The sequence below is a fragment of the Acanthisitta chloris genome, unplaced genomic scaffold (assembly GCF_000695815.1).
Source record: "Acanthisitta chloris isolate BGI_N310 unplaced genomic scaffold, ASM69581v1 scaffold24902, whole genome shotgun sequence".
Classification (NCBI taxonomy): Eukaryota; Metazoa; Chordata; class Aves; order Passeriformes; family Acanthisittidae; genus Acanthisitta; species Acanthisitta chloris.
The window spans coordinates 1-16116 of NW_008661425.1; the positions used below are offsets into that span (position 1 = coordinate 1).

At 47.8% G+C, this 16116-nt stretch overlaps 1 protein-coding gene across 1 annotated transcript in view; it reads left to right on the plus strand.

Moving 5' to 3' along the window:
* Window positions 1-5695: 5695 nt before the first annotated feature.
* Window positions 5696-16116, plus strand: part of LAMA5 (laminin, alpha 5) — an 80856-nt gene continuing 70435 nt past the window's right edge. The window contains exon 1 of the mRNA XM_009070231.1: window positions 5696-5842. The gene's annotated coding sequence lies outside the window, so the exon portion shown is untranslated. The remainder of the gene's footprint in view (window positions 5843-16116) is intronic.

Sequence of the window (16116 nt, forward strand, 5' to 3'; positions counted from 1 at the left end):
CTCAGAGCTCTGTGCGGGGCCCCACGGATTTGCTCCGCTGGTGTTTTCCCACGCGTCCCCTCTTGTCTGCTCACCCCAACCGGCTCTTGTGCAGAGCTCGTCCAACAATAGTGTTGGATATGTCCCAGAGCATCCCCCTGCCCAGGCCTGTCCGCAGCCCCTCGGAGCATAGAGGCTGTGGGACACACGTGCTCTCTCTCCTTTCCAGCCTTGCCAGGAGTTGCTCACATGAAACGCAGCTCACAGAGTTCCCAGGGTTTTATTTTTAAAGTTGTGGGCTCTTTATGTTTACAAAATCCTGGGCAAACCAGCTCTCAAATTCCTTTGCTAGTCAGGGAATCGTTGCGATAAATGTGATAATATTTGCCTTAATGTGTCTTAATTGTGATTATATTTACCTTGCTGTGTTTTACCTCCCCCCGTTGCTTGTGTGTTCGGTGGGGCGTTGGGATGAGTAGAGGAGAAAGTTACGAGGGAGGATTTTACAAGCAAATGTCAGGTGACTTATCTCAGGGGTCCCATTTTAAGCTGCCCAGAGGGAGCTTGCAGCCAGGAATGTAGCCGGTAAAATCTGCAGTGCAATAGAACAGCTATGGCTGTCTTGAAGAGAGGAAGGAGTAGTTGTAAACGGGCTTGTAAAACACTAGTTTTAGTTGCAGGAACTCCAGACCCAGTGCCCCCCCTCAGGGCAGCCCAGGCTGGAAAGAGCAGCTCTGATTTGAAATGCTCTTGCAGGCTAAAGCCAGACATGGAGCCACCAGCTGCTGCTCACCAGCCTTTTCTGTTTGCTGCCTGTGAGGGTCATGGTGCCAGTTCACCTGTTGCACTGGAGCAATGAGGTTGTCCCTGTTGTCTGTAACGGTAACAACAAGCAAAGGAAAGTCTCAGTTTCTCAGACCAAGCCTTTCTTGGCTTTTTTGGTAGGGGTGGCTTTGTTACAAGATCATCTCTGAAGCATTTTTCTCATTCTGGCCACATTCTCCTGAGTTAGTGCTGTACTAGGAATTTTCCAGCTATTGTGTGGTTATGACATGGAATTTTGCTCTGTATGTGGCAGAAATTGTTGAAGATGTTACTTGATGGCAAAAAACTGAAGTGTTCTCCTCTGAGTTTTACCACCTTTTAAAGTGACTTGTTTCACTTTGCTGCACTGTGAAATAGTATAACTTGAAGAAGCTTTGCTTTAAGTCTTACTAGCAAGAAACTTACAACCTTGATGTTGCAATTGTGCCTATAGTGAGGCAAAGGAGTAAGGAAAGGTGAAGTAGCTGTTACTATGTGCACTTGCGAACAAATGTGCATGATCTGCCAAGCAAATCTGGGAGGATAAGACTGCTTGGAATAACTGGCAAACGTGGGTATGCATCCATCACTCCACATGTGTCCATCTGTGCTCTGGCCACCCTGCTAGCTCAGCATGACACACAGCACTAAGGATGCTGCTGACTAAAAGAAACCCTTCAGGCTGTACCAGCTCTGGAGCATCCCCCCACTGCCAAACAGAGCTCCCCAGCTGTGGATTTCTGCAGAGACACCCCCCCTCCCATCCCCTCTGCAGCTTTGGCACAGGGTGGCTTTGATCTGAGCACCACTTCCCAGGCCAGCAGTCTTTGGGCAGTCTGAAAGCTTTAGAAAAATCCTTTTGTAGTGGCTCCTTTCCATGACCACAGGCAGCACCTAAAAGGGAGGGGAGGAAACAGGAGGCATCAGAGCAGAGGTCAGAGTTCTCAATTCATCCCCTTTAGGGGTTTTGGCACCACCCGGTGACTAAAGCAAGGAGGGAGGTGGGAGGGAAATGTTCAATTTGAGCAGACTGAAACACAATAATGAACTCCACATGCATGTCCTCACTGCCCACGTGTCCCATCAGACCAGAGTCCCTTCCCTATTCACCTGATCAGTGCTGTTTGTGTGTGGTGTGGCTGTGGCATAAGGGGAGTTTGGTCAGAAATTCTGGAAGAATGCTTCTTGGGACCCTCCAAGAGACTTCAACTTGCTGTGATGGTGAAGGAGCATTTGCTTGACTAAAGACTCAGGATAAACATTAATACAATCATCTAATCAATGAGTTCAGTCAGTTTTCTATTTTCTGCTGGTTTAATCTGACATTACAGAGAGTTCAAAAAAGGGGATTCACTGACTTTAAAACATGATGGTCTTAAAATGTCAATAACCATTAAGCTTTTTGAAATAATGTTGCCCTAAAGACACTTGCAGTGGTTTTGGCACAGCTTGTGGGAAGGCTGTAAACCTTTTCAAGGAGTTTCCTTTGCTTTATTCAGAGCTTTTGGCAGAAGACAACGTTTCCAACTGTGGGGGGCTTTTCAGTGTGGAAGGATGTGATGCACAGCCATGCTGAGGTGTGCTGAAAGGGACTTGCCATGGAGGTTTGCTTCCCTTGACCAAGTTGCTCCTTAGCATAGGCAAATCTTACCTTAATGATAATGCCTTGAAGATGAGGCAAGAGAGAGATCATAGGTTTATTTTTCCGATCCAGTTTTACTGGAGAAGTTTGTAGCTATCTATCTGCCTTCCAAACCAGAGAGCTCTACAAAGGCATAGCCATAGCCATGTGCTCACATTCCCCATCTCACCCAGCTGCCTGGGGGCTGTTCCAAAGCCAGCAGGGTTTGTACACTGCTGTGGGAGTGAGGCGGGGTTGGAGGTGATTATTTCAGGAGATTAGGAGTATAGCAGTAAGGCAAGTTACTAGCATTAATTGAAGCAATTACAGACCTCAGAATTTAAGAACGTACAACAAACCTCACTGTTTTCAAGTCAGTGCTGCTTTTGCCTTCCTCTCAAGCCTGTCTTCTCCCAAACCCTGCTGTTCAGAGCACATGTTTGCACACTGAATTGCTATGCTTGCCTGAGCAGTGTGGGCATTGACTAGAAGTCTGGTCCTCTTGCTCTTCCAGGTATTGGTAACAGATGAAATATGAAGCTGTTTCATACCTGAATGTCTCTGTGGCATTCTCTTTTGATATCCTGCAGTAGCTGGTGACCATTTGTCCCAGTGCTGCTGTGTCCCACCATGTCTCTGGGGCAGCAGGGATCTGTCTCATCCCAGAGCTCTCTGTGCTCTGGGTGACCTGTACCTCTCTGTACATGTCTCTTCTCTGTTTACATTTATGACAGTCTTGGACTTTAGTGGTTCCACTGTGGCTGAAAACAGAACAAGTTGCTGTTGCCCACAGAAAAGACACCTGATTAGGCAGCTCCTGCTTAACTGTGTGAGCCATTAATCTGCAAGGAGAGCCCTGGTAGCAGCCTGCAAACATGCCCTTTATTTGTCTGAAATAGTACATTTTACCTTCCATTTCCTGCCCTTCCTACCTCATCCCCAGCAGCCCAGGCTGCCCCATGCTCCCTGTGGTTTTCTGGTAAATCAGATGAGGAGCTGATGTTGGGTCATGGCAGGGCCAGATAAACTGGGACAAAGCCACCTGCTTTCCCCAAGGCAGTGGTGCCAGCAGGGTGCCTGCCTAGCTTTTATGCTCAGGGGAAACTTCAAAGTTCCCAGTGACTTGAGCAGGAACAGGATCAGGCCTCACAGGTCTCTGGAAGCTGCCCTCCATTCAAACCACATCCTTATCTCTCTCCCTTTGCAGTTTGCTCTGATAGTGGCAGTTTTATATTCTCTAAGCTGCCCTGCAACTTCTTGCATTGCTGAAGTTCTTTCTTTGGTGTACCTTAGTGGTGTTCAAGCCTCTCCTGCTCTGGCAACCTGCTGTCTCCCCTAAGCCTGCAGCTCACAAGTGCTTTTTAATTAAAATCCTCTGCTGATGTCAGAACTTCCCTGTAGAGACCTGACGCACTGTGCTAGAGCTTGAGCTGCTCTGGAATACAAATAGCTGGAAATGATTCTTGTTAGGTTTAGATCTGGCTCAGATGAAACTACTAATGAGCAACTGGTGCATTGGAGGGGCTAATCACACTTTTACCAGGAAATTTGGTTCAGCTGTTGACATGTTCCCAGCACACAGGCTGCACAGCAGTGGGGAGGGACAACAGCAGCATTACAAATGTGGAGCAGCTGATCCTAATTTTTAGTCTCCTCTTACTCAGTTTGAGTTGACTGTCACCCATCAGTGTGAGCTTTGGGTTCAAAATGTTTTTTACATCTGCAGGAAGAATTTAAAGTATGAAAACACTTTATTTTTTATTTATTTATCCCCATTTTGTAACCTTGTCTCTCTTCCCCCCCCACTTCAGTGTTGTGTATTGTGCAGCAGAAATTTCCACACAACCTGTTGCACCGGTTCCCGTTAAGGGTTTGAGCTGAAGAGTTGGGTCAGTTTTATCTGGTCTGCTCTCCCTCCTGGCTCAAAGCATGCTCAAACGAGCCTTGTCCTGACCTCTTGGTACAGCAGGAGCTCCCTGCATGGGCATCAGGATTACCTGGATTGTTACAGCTACCCTTTTCTTTGGCCTTGTGCTTCCCTGTCTGCTATTTTCATATCTCTATAGGAGTTCATTTAAAAGTGTTCATGTTCAGGACAATTTGTGTTGTGTAACTGTCTGCAAATAACATAGCACATGGTTGTAGGGAAGAATGCTGTGAAATCTGTTTCCTTTGCACCTTCAGAGTTTGGAGCATCTGGGAAATCATATGCTCTGCAGTGACACTGTCTTTCCTCAGCCCTTTAAGGGATGCAGAGGCTGAGCAGGAAGGGGATTGCCTGTCTTGAGATCTTGTACCTGGTGTAATATTAATGCTGGCTGCAGCTGGGACAGGCAAGGGCAGCGTTCCTGCCTGGGGAGAACTGCGCCTTTAAAAGGAAAACTGCCTGCAAACAAAGTTTCCTTCCAGGCTGTTGTAGCAGCAATTCAAGTGACAATAGTGGCTCCACAAAAACAAATAACTTGCCAATTTTCAGGGCTATTTGCCGGTTTCCTTAAGAGTGGGTCAGATTCATTTGTCCTTTAATGGGGAAAGAAAGAATTGCCACTAACAGCTCAGGTCTTTGTCTGATCCTGCTCAGGAGGTGCCGTTAAAGTTGCAGGGCTGTTTTCTCTGGCAGCGTGTCCATGGAGCTGACAAAACCACCCGCACCACAAAGGGAAGGCAGGGAAGTGATCGCAGCGAGATCCCTGGCCAGCTGACAGCTGGGGCTGTCCCTTTCTGCCCGTGCATTGCAGCGTCACCAGCAAAAGAAACTTGGCTGCTAGACCAGCAAGCTTGAAAATGTAGCTGAAAGGACATTATTGTGAAACGAATAGGTGGACAAGAAACAGATTGCAGGGAGTTGGGCAGAACTGCCAGTCTGAATCCATAGAAATGACTGAATGGTCTGGGTTGGTATCTCTGGGTGTCAGCAGGGGTGAGTGACAGCCTCGGAGGAGCTGGGGACCATGAGATACTGTGCTCCATTGCAGTGTGGCTTCTCCTTTTACATCTTGCAGCCAGTTCTTTGTGTCTGGGTCCCTTTGCCAATGCTCAGTGCATATCTGAAATACAGAAGGGATGCTTATTACAGCAGCCCAAATTCTACACTCGGTGGTTGTGGGGGTTTTGAGCCTTTTCTTGTTCCATTTTCTGTCCACACTCTAACTTGGTGCAAACGAAGTCTATATATTGATTTACGTTAGCAAATTTCTGTCCTGTATTTTCTGAATTGCTGTGATACCTGTCTGCTTTGTGCCACATTTTTTTAGCTCTGGTTAAATGTTCTTGTACTTTCAACAGGGCCAATACTGTGACATCTGCTCCTCTGCAAACAGCAACAAGGCTCACCCCATAACAAATGCCATCGATGGGACCGAGCGCTGGTGGCAGAGTCCTCCTCTCTCCCGGGGGCTGGAATTCAACCAGGTCAACGTCACTTTGGACCTTGGACAGGTAACCCAAATCCTTTCTTAGTTATGTTGGTGAGGACCTGCTCCTCTGCTTCTAAAATCCTTCAGTGGACCTTACTGGAAGTATGGAACAAAACCCACTGATTTAATGGCAGGGCAGGAGGCTCTGGTTAAAATATCGAAGGGAGCATCTCTTGTCTGTTTGTAGTATTAACTGCAGTCTCTATTTGTTGTTACTATTCAGTCTTTCTAAAAGTTGTCATGTTTAGAATCTTCTACACTCTGCAGGTGACATTACCCTAAAGAGGAGATCTGCCTCCCAAATAGACTCAATAGCAACCCCAGAATGTGAAAATACAGCCCTGAGAAATTCAAGGCTGTGCTCTAAAACTTTAACTGGTGTGTTTTAAATCCTTTGAAAGGAGTAAGTCTGTGCTGAAGATCTTCCTGTAAAAGACAAAAGATGACAATGGATGTTTGGTCTCTAATACTGGCATGTCAAAGGGAATTACCATTGTAATAGCAGGGCTGTCAGCCCCTACTGCCTCCTCTGCTGCTCATTTTCATCGGCAAAACTGTCCCTGTGGAAGTGGGGTGTTCTCTCAGACTTTCCTGAGCTTAGAGAGAAGCAGCAAAGATGTCCTGGCTGAAGGGCAGAGACAGAAAGGCACTGTAAGCTGGAGACTTGAAGGGCTGTGGGATGAGCATCTGTTTTCTGGAATGGAGCCCTGTGGCAGGATGTGTGTGTGAGACACCCCTTACTCTGCAGTGCTGAACACTCCTAGCTGCTCCCTAGCAGCCTTACCCCTTGTAATTCGGGATTTGAGACATTTGCTCTATAGTATGACAGTTTAACAGGTAACTACTGGACTCTTGTCTCCTCTGCTGTGCTTCCCCAAGCTCTGCTATGAGCCCTGCACCCCAAAGGCCAAGTTCAGGTCCTCCTTGACTGGAAGGTCTGTTGGACAGTGCAGTTGTGGAGCTGTGGACAGCTCACCTCTTGCACAGGAAACCTGACTGCTATGATTGCTCATCAGTCTTTCAGGGGCTGAGTCACTGCTGCTTGGGAATTTGCACTGATTGCAGGGATTTCAAGCCTTGTTGGACACTGAAACTTTGCCCTGACCTTGCATGTAGCTGTTTCACTCTCTCTGCTGGAGTGAAGACTCATTTGTCACTGCAGTTTGTAAGATGTCTGACTCAAGATTTACAGCTATAGATACCTGAGATGTAGTGATGATGATGACCCTTCTGTTAGATGTCTCAAACACACACTTTAATGCCCAGGCCTGTTTGTGATCCACTCCCTGCCCTGCTGCAGCACTCACTTGGAGCCTCTCAAACACCCTCTGCAAATTTGTCCTCTCCCACAAGTGCCAGCTGTGCTATACACAGCACCAGCAAAATATCTGCTAACGCCTAGGGCACACCATGCATAGCACAATAGCTGTGTGGGCAAAACCTCCTGGGGCTGCACACTTTGTGCTGAGCCTTCACCAGCGTAGGTGGCATCTGCTGTGTCTCTTAGAAACATCCCAGCTGGCAGGGATGTGCTGGGTGGGTAGAGTGCTTGCACTCCCCCTCCAACCAAGGGCCAGCCTGCAATGTGGCTTTCTGCTTTCTCACCACTTCTCTGGAGAGGGATTTTCAAAGACCAACTTTCTTAGGGAGCCGCTTCTCCTCTTTGTCATTCTCTGTGGCAACTTTCTGGCTTTAGGCCAGAGCTAACCCAGCTGCTCTGTGTGCCTGCAAGCTGCTGTGCGTGGCTCACCTGGGGATTTGCAGCCTCCAGAGCTGCTGTGCTGGGAGCCAGAGCCTGGAATAATGTGGGGGGCTGCAGTACTGCTAAAACAGCTGGTCTAAGTTGACCTTGTTTCTCCTGTCCTCCTCTCCTGTTTTCCCTTGGTACCCAGGGAGATGGGATTGCACCGTGTTTCTGCAGGATTGGTACCAGAATTTGCACATGTGGTGCTTGTGGCAGATGCTTCACCTGGTTTGGATTTTCTCTGGGCTCACAGACTCTGCTTCCCTGCAACCTGTGCAATATATCAGTATTACACAATACAATACCCAGCTGGTCTCAACAGCAGCACAAACCTAAAGCTTCAGCCCATTTTTATTGTCTTTATACATGCCCTTATTGCATGTAATTGTTATAATATCTTGTTTATGCTTCTGATGAGAGTCAGTTCTGTGCTTTCCCCTCCTTTGTTTTGCTAGGTTGAGCAGTAGAAACAAGATGAAATGCTACAGAATCTCTAATTTCCTCCTTTTGAAGTTGAGGCTGGTTGAAAGGATGGAAGAGTGAAAGAGGAATTCTCAGGACCTGGCAGGGTCTGCAGGGCAAGTGCAGGATCAAGCCAGCATACCTTGTAGCCAGGCTTTGCAAATTCCTTGGATACCTGTGAAACAGCACAGGTAACAACACCCTCAAAGGCATGTCTGAGAGCAGGGCTTTTTTTTTTTTGGCTGGCAAACAAGGCCTCTCCTTGCTCTGTGTGACCCTCTAGGGAGCTCTTGGACCAATTAAGATTTAATTTAAGGGACTGAGGGCCACTAAAAGCTTTTGTCCCTTTGGGGGATCATGAGTGCCTGGAGCGTTGGCACTGATGGCATGAGGACACTGCAGGGATTGGCACAGGGAGTTCTGGTGTCAGCTCCTTCCTTTGCTGCTGTGCTTCCCTGCTGGCTTCATCCCTCTCGAACCATAAGTGCTTAATTACCAGCTGGAATCAGGTTTCTCCAGCATTTGGCAAGGCTGTGGCAACTGGGAGAGGGGCAGTTAATTAAGCAGCCTGTTGGTCTTTGCTTTGGCTGGCTGGGAGCTTGCTCTCCTCACAGGGGTGTTAAAATCCTACGGGAAGGAGAGAAGGAGGAATATTCACAGCCAGCAAATAAGTTAAAGAATGGCTTGGGTTGGCCACCCAGCCGGGGTGAGGCGGTGTGAGGATATTAAACACTCTCCTCACGTCATCCTAGTGCCAGCAGAGACCTAATCTTAATGGCTTCATCAGCAGGGCAGATCAGAGCTCCCACCACGGCTTGGGAGGAGGCTGAGTCCGATTATCAACTGGGGATTGGATTGGAATTGCTCCTGCTGGTGCTGTCTGTTCCTGCCTCCTTGGGGAGGAGAAAGAGTTCTTTCCAGAATTGCTGGGGGAAAAAGCTAGAAAAGGAAGAAAAGTCACTTGAGGGTTCTCATGTCAGATATGGTCTGAGCACTAGGAATATGGCATCAGCTCCAGGGAGGAAAGTTAAATGGATTTTAGCAGCTGCTAAGGAGATGAGTATGAAGAGGGAATATTTCTTTTTTTTTTTTTTTTTTTGCCTTGTTTTTAATAATGAGCTTATGCTTAAAGCTTTAGTGTATTTGGCATGCATGGATTTGCTGCAAAAGGCATCACAGCACCATGATGAAGCACAGTTCAGGTTTTGGAAGGTGGCAGAATTGAGAGTGCTGGGAGAACTCTGCTGTTGCTGCACAACCTGGACTTTGATAAGTCTCAAAACTGGCTGTCCTACCTGGCTTGGAGGGGAAAGGTCCATGTTGTGGTAAAGGCTGCTAAGCCTGCACCACTGCTGCTGAGCTCCAAGCTCTTTTCTCTCCTGCCTGGAGGCTTTGGACCAGCTGGAAATGGGAAAATGCCTCTGCTGCAGAGGGGCAGTGCAGGGAGCAGTGGGACAGGAGACCATGACTCACTGCCACCATGGGAATTGTCCCCTGTGATCCTGCTGTGATTAAGTGCCACAGTGGGTGGAGGGGAGGAAAGGGTGTGATGGAAGGTTCTTTTTCTTTTTTTTTTTTTTCTCCCAAGAAGGTCGTTTGAGTCAGAGCTGACAAAAATCAGGAGGTTTAAAGAAACATGAATGGCTGGCTTCCTGCCAGGGCCTGACATCTTCCTTGCATGAAGGTGAACCCAGGCCAGCCCTTCCCAGAGATGTTTATGGATAGTTGGTGCTTTATGATAAACTCTGTGGGGAGGAATGCTTGCAGTCATGCAAGAGCAGGAGCTTCGTGCCAGTGCTTGCTTGAGGTTAATTACTGCAGTGAGAAGGTGGCTGGATAGCATCCCCCATCTCCCCCCACACTGTCTGCTGGCCCTGGTGACACTGGAGAACAGCAGAGACTGGAGCTTTGCAGGCAGTTTTGATTTACACCCAGAGGTATTTAATTTGGCAGTGCCTAACAGAGGACACACAGCCTCCCCCTACTCCCTGGTCACCAGCATGGAACACCAATGTCCATTCACCTCTGCTGCTGAGGAGAGAGGATGTTACTGCTTAAAATGCAGCTCCCTTTAGGGTTTAAAAGAGTTAAAAAAAGGTTGCATTCGTTGGATGGAGAGGAAATGAAAGGGATTATGAGCCAAGCTCCCAGGCCAGTCAGGTATGTTTTGTAGTCACTGTAGGATGTGTCTCAGCAAGGGAGAAGATCAATAATTTACCAGGTGCCTTGAGAGGCAACTCTTGAGTTTTCTAATAATTACAATGGAATCTGCCAAAGCTGCTACTTTTTCTGGCCTATGAACTGATTAACTTACACTTAGGCTCTTCTAACTCCAAAGTAAAGGTGTTGATACACAATGCACATGCTGTGCTTCAGCCCTTGGCCAACAGGTTGGTGGTCTTTCAGTGCAAAATTTCCCTCAAAAGGAGATGAGTGTTTTTCCATCATGGATTTTCAGGGCATAAACCTATTTTCTTTCCCTGTTGCACTGCAAATGTGGCCCCTCAGAATTGGCTTTGCACAATGGTTTGATGTGCAGGATGCCTATAAATGTGCAAATGTTGCCAAATATCTGACTTGCACGAACAGCTCAATCCTCTTGTGTGAACTGTGTTCCTGTTAATGAATATTAAATTCCTACTTATCCTTGGTAGATCTGAGCTGGATTCTGTAGGTGGAAATGCCACCCAGCCTAGTGCCAAAGGAACACCACTGAACCCAGAGCATAGTCACTTGTGTCATAACACTCTGAAATCTTCTTTCACCTCAGTTTCTAACCTCCCATTTATTTTCATTTAGTTGAAATAGTAATGGAAGCTGCTGGTGGAGATCTTTGGGAGCCCTCATTGAAAGGCAGCTGGGAGGAAAGCCCTGCAAACTGATGGGCTGAGGCTTACCTCCCTGTGCCCAGCAAAAGCCTTCAGCATGCAGATGAATCTGATCTTTATTCCCTGGATTCACTACTTGAAAAATTCTGAGGAACTTAAAGAAATGCCAAGGGAATGCTCATGGTTCTCCTGAACGGAGCTGTTGCCCTAGAGGCTGCTTTCCCTAGGCTTGGTGTGGGATAGGAGTGATGATCACCCAGGAAGAATTTTCAGCTGAAAACTAGGTACATTTCTCCCTTCTTTCACATTGTTCCTTTTGCAACTTCATTTCCTTTGCTGTGAGAGCTCTTACTGCCTCTGGCTGATGTAGCTGCTGCCTGCATTTCCCTCTGAGGCATCCTTGCTCATTCTTGCTGCACACGAGAGGGGGAAGGCTGAAAAGAGTCTCTTCCTTCCCTTCCCCTTGGTGGTGATGTCTTCTGCAGCATTTTCCCCAGCACACATCTCTGGGAAATGCTCAACTTCCATTTCTCTTGGGGCCACAGGCTGCCTTATCTCTCTGGTGTTTGCTTTTCACAGAGCAGTGCAAGAGTGGGTGAAGATTTCAGATAATTTCTTTTTTGTATGTAGTTTTAATTTAATTTTTGTAACTGTTAGACTACTCAGTCTTCACTATGCTGGGGCACCACTGTGGGAAAGGGGTAGGAGGGCTTAGTGACATTTATTGTGAGCTTTTGCACCTTAAATAAAGGGCTGGGGCGTAAAATCTCTAACAAAGACGTTCTTTCTCCAAATTGTTCTCTGGCTCTTGGAGCAAAAGCAGTATTAAAAATAAAGCACATTAAGCAGGCTGAGTAGAAATCCTTTTTTACTTTCAACAGCTGAGCCTGTGGTCTCTTCTCCTTTGTAGAGTCCTCTGCAATTGCCATAGAATCCTTCAAAAGTAGATCAAGATCTTTATTTATCCATTTCTAAGCTTCAGAATTGTAGTTCCCTGATCTGAGATGGTCTGTGGCTCCTGTTTAACTACGGAGCCTGTTCAGTGCTGCTGTGCTTTACCATGGCTGTGGAGTGGAATTGTGGTGCACATCTGTAATGCTTCTCTGGGAAAACCAGAAAAGGTGTGACTGTGAGAGCGTGTGGCACTGGGAGCTGGCACCAAGCCCAAGTGGATGGATCTTCTCTCCCAGTTTATGTTCCCCTTTATTGTTTAAATTAACTTAGCTGTGAAGTCTGTTCTGTTTTCTTCCAAGTTGCAGTTCCCCTGACCCAGGCCAGCAGCTTTTTTTTTTTTTTTTTGTGCTGATAAAGGGAGATTTTTGCCTTTGCTTGGCCCTTCTCGACCTTTCTGTGCTATCTGCCAACTCCCACCGGATTCCTGGCTCCAAGGGCTGCGGGAGCTGCTCAGGTGAGCAGGAAGGGAGTGCCTGGTTGGTAATCAAGTGAGGATCTGTCTCCTCTGGCAGCAAGAGCAGACCCATCCTCTCCTTTCCAAACAGCCTTGCCAAGTCAGATGCCAAGTTCACTTCTTCAGGATCCACAGCAGCCAAGGCTGAAACTTCTTTCCTCTTTGTTACTGTTGCTGTAAGGGAAAAGATGTGCAGAATACCAGTGTAGGTAAATCATGGATGACACATGAATTTTAATTGTATGTAATGTTTACTCATGTCATGAACTAGTAGTGCTTAAAATCAGTCTTCCAGAGCCGCAATGAGTGGATGGTATTTCATTTGATTCCCAAAAGACCTGCCCTGCACGTCTGCCTGGCTGTGAGCCTGGAGAGGAGCAGTGCAGCAGGAGGCTCTGGGCAGGTCACTCAGTGTTGTGGCAACTTTTGTGATCTCCAAGGAAGGTGTTTCTTCCTGTCCTTTGCATTTTGTACTAATGACCCTTGTGCTTCAATGGCTTAATCTTCCCAGAGGCTGTGCTTGCTCTGCCTAGACCTGAACCAGGTGTTAAAATAAGCCTCAGCCTCCCCCCTAGAACGGCTCCAGGTAATGACTGATGAAAGGATAATTGCTGTTCCTAAGAAGTGCGTGCAAGATTTCCCCTGTAGTTTCTCACTAAATATTGTTGCCTATTTTTAATTTTGGTGTGATGAGAAACAAAGAGGCTGGTGGTGATGTCTCTTGCCACTGAGCTCCCCTTTCCCTCTAGGCTGTCCCTTCTCAACTCCCTGGGATTCTTCAAAGATTAGGAGACAGCCTCAGGGCAAGTGTGAGCTGAGGAGAGGTCAGGCGAGCTGCAAGCTGGCAGGAGGCTTTAGTTTGTAATGAATAGCTGGAAGGCAAGCCTTGTAATTTCTTGCTGTTCTCCTGGAAAGTGTCTGCTTGGCTGGGCTGGAAAACAAGAGCGTGCCTTGAATCGGGTGTGAATGTGTGCGGATACACGTGCTCCAGGGGTCAGCTTTGTCCAGTCTGTTTGTGGTTGTACCAGGCAAGTGAGAGCAGAATCAGCTAGGTCAGGTCCCTGTTTACTGGAGAGTTGTGTTTTCTGCCTTCAGAGAGGCATTAGAGGGAGCGTTTTGGGAAGGTCAGTACACCCACTGGAACTGGAGAGGTTCACAGCTCTGACACAGAGCATGCTGGATTCCAAAGAAGTGGGTTAGCGTTTTCTGTACTTTGTCCCATCTCCAAAATGGGAATGCTGCATCCATCTCCATCATCTTCTGTGCACAGCCTGTGTGCAGGAGCCTGCCCAGCAACAGATCAATGAGCGCAAAATCAGTTGCAGAAGAGAATGATTTCTTGACTGAAGCTCTTGCCTTGGCCCTGTGCATCCTTTCTCTTCTGTCCATCGTCTTTCTCCAGCGACCCTCACCCCTGTGGGAGTGTTTGGCTGTCCATGAACTCATGTCCTGCACACATACCTGAGTGTTGAAGCTGAGGGCTGTGACCCTGGTGGCACTGCCAGCCCTGTTCTTCGTCTGGGACTGGGAGACACATCCTGTCGCATTGCACAGTTGGTTCTGTTCTTGAGGCTTGTCCTTGTCATGAGAACCCCCTCAAGTGAGCTTTTCCTGCTTGCTGGGGCATGTTTCCAGGAGCTGTCCTTGCCCTCCACAGCTCTGGCACAGCTATGTACTGGCTCAGATCCACCAGGCTGGCAGGGAGGATGCTAAATACACTTCTGATCATCTGCCTAGTCAGCTTCTCTGCTCTTTCAAGCCTGTTCTAGCCCCCTGCACCTTTCTTTTGATGCTTTACCAAGCCTGGCTCAGCCCTGCTTTCATCTCTTCCTTATCCTTTTATTAGAGTCATAAACATGGGCCTCCGGGCTGTGCCCAACCTTGATCCTCAGCCGTTTCCTGTTTCTGGATTCAGTGCTCTTCAAATTCCAGACCTCCCCTCCTCCTATGTGGAATGCCAAGCAGTGCAATAAATAGTACATTACTTCCCATTTGACAGAAATTTAAAGGGAGACCTGTACGAAGACATAAGGTGAGAGGCACATGCCCAGTGTGATGGGGTGGAAGAGCCTTTCCAAATGACTTATGAGTGGACTGAAGATCAGTGGCAGCTGGTTAGGGAAATGTGGCCTCTTCATACAGACCTGGTAACTGAGGTTTTGCTTCTGGAGCCATGCCAAGCAGATGGTTAGAGAGGAGATATTGGAACAGAGGTCTGTCATACTGGGCAATCCAGGGAGGAGGAGGACAAGGCCTGGAGAGTGGCACATGGATGACTCTGCACAAAGCAAGGATGGGAGAGTGGTTTGGGTCTACTGTGGTCACCAGAGACTCTTGACAAGGACAGGAGGAATGACATTACTTTGTTCTCCATAGAAGGACTTGCCAAGCAGGACTATAAAAAGGCCTTTGTTAGCATGAGGTCACTGCTAATGGAAGGTGGGTCAGGATGGTGCCAGCTTCTGTTTGTGCAGCATGGAAAGCAACGGTGCCTGTTTCCTCCAGGCACCCCAACCTGGCCCCACACACTGCTTTGCTGAGGCAGCCAGCCAGAAATGGAGAGAGCAGAGGTAGAGCTGTTGGTGTAGTTTAGGGACTCTGTGTACTCCTCCTCTTCCAAGATAGTTTATGTTCTCTAGGTGCACTGAGTATCACCTACTCTTTGTTAGGAGCTGCAGTAACAAGATCAGGGGCAATGGATACAAATTGAAAGGAGAGAAATTTAGGTTAGAAGGTTAAAAGGTTTTTTCCTGTGAGGATGGTGAGACACTGGAACAGGTTGCCCAGGGAGATGCCCCAACCTTGGCAGTGTTCAAAGCCAGGCTGAATGAAGCCTTGGGCAACCTGATCTAGTGGGGAGGTGTCCCTGCCCAGGGCAGGACGTTGGGACTAGATGATCTTTAGGGTCCATTCCAACCCCTAAAATTCTATGAGTTGATGATGGCAGCAAGGGTGTGTTGTAAACTGATTGTGCTGCCACTGCTAGAGTGCCATGTGGCTCTGGAGCAGCAGGGATGGAGGCATGCTCCTTCTTGATGGGTCTGCTCAGGGCTGACAGCCTCTGGCAGAGAGAAGAAGCAGGTAATGGAGCCAGCAATTGCTGCTGCAACAAGACTTGCCAGGGCTTGTCAGGCAGAGCTCCTGGAGGACAGTGTTAGGATGGTGGTTTGTCTTGTCCTTCCCTCTGTCAAAGAACAGTTCATGGGAGATATGAGTTTCTGGATGTGGCAGGAAGCATCATGCCTCTTGTTCCCAGCACATCTACCTTGAGAAGCTGGGGCTCTGCCAGCAGGGTTAAACTGGCTGAGCTCCTGTTGCAGGGATATGTTTGTCTGTGTTGCATGGTGTACATAGTTATCTGGGAGTTAGAACAGCTTTCCTTAGAATAAGTTGCCTTTATCCTAGAAGATTTGCATCTCATTGATGGCTTTTTCCATGTACCTGTGTGCTGAAAACCACATCTTTGATGGAGCAGATTTCCTGGCAAAGCCTGTATGTGTAACTCGCTCCAGTCAGTGTGCTCTGCCTGAGAAGCATTTTGCATCTTCTGCTTGGCATTCTGAGTCTTGCCAGTGGTTGTTTGCATAACCCATGCAGGGACAAGCAAACAGCTAAAGTCTGAGAGTTGCCACAACTTTTTTTAGTTGCTCTTTGCTGTTTCTTTGTGCCTGCTGTGATGCAGAGCTCTTCCTCACACACACTCAGCTGAGCTCTATTTATGGGTTCTTACGAGTTCCTGTCACTGTGGATTGGAGCATGCCCTGTGACCAAAAACCAGCTGGCATGCTGCTGTAGGCATCTCTTGGATCTAGTTAAATGCACAGGATGCCAAGCCCTGATGGGAAGAGGAAAAG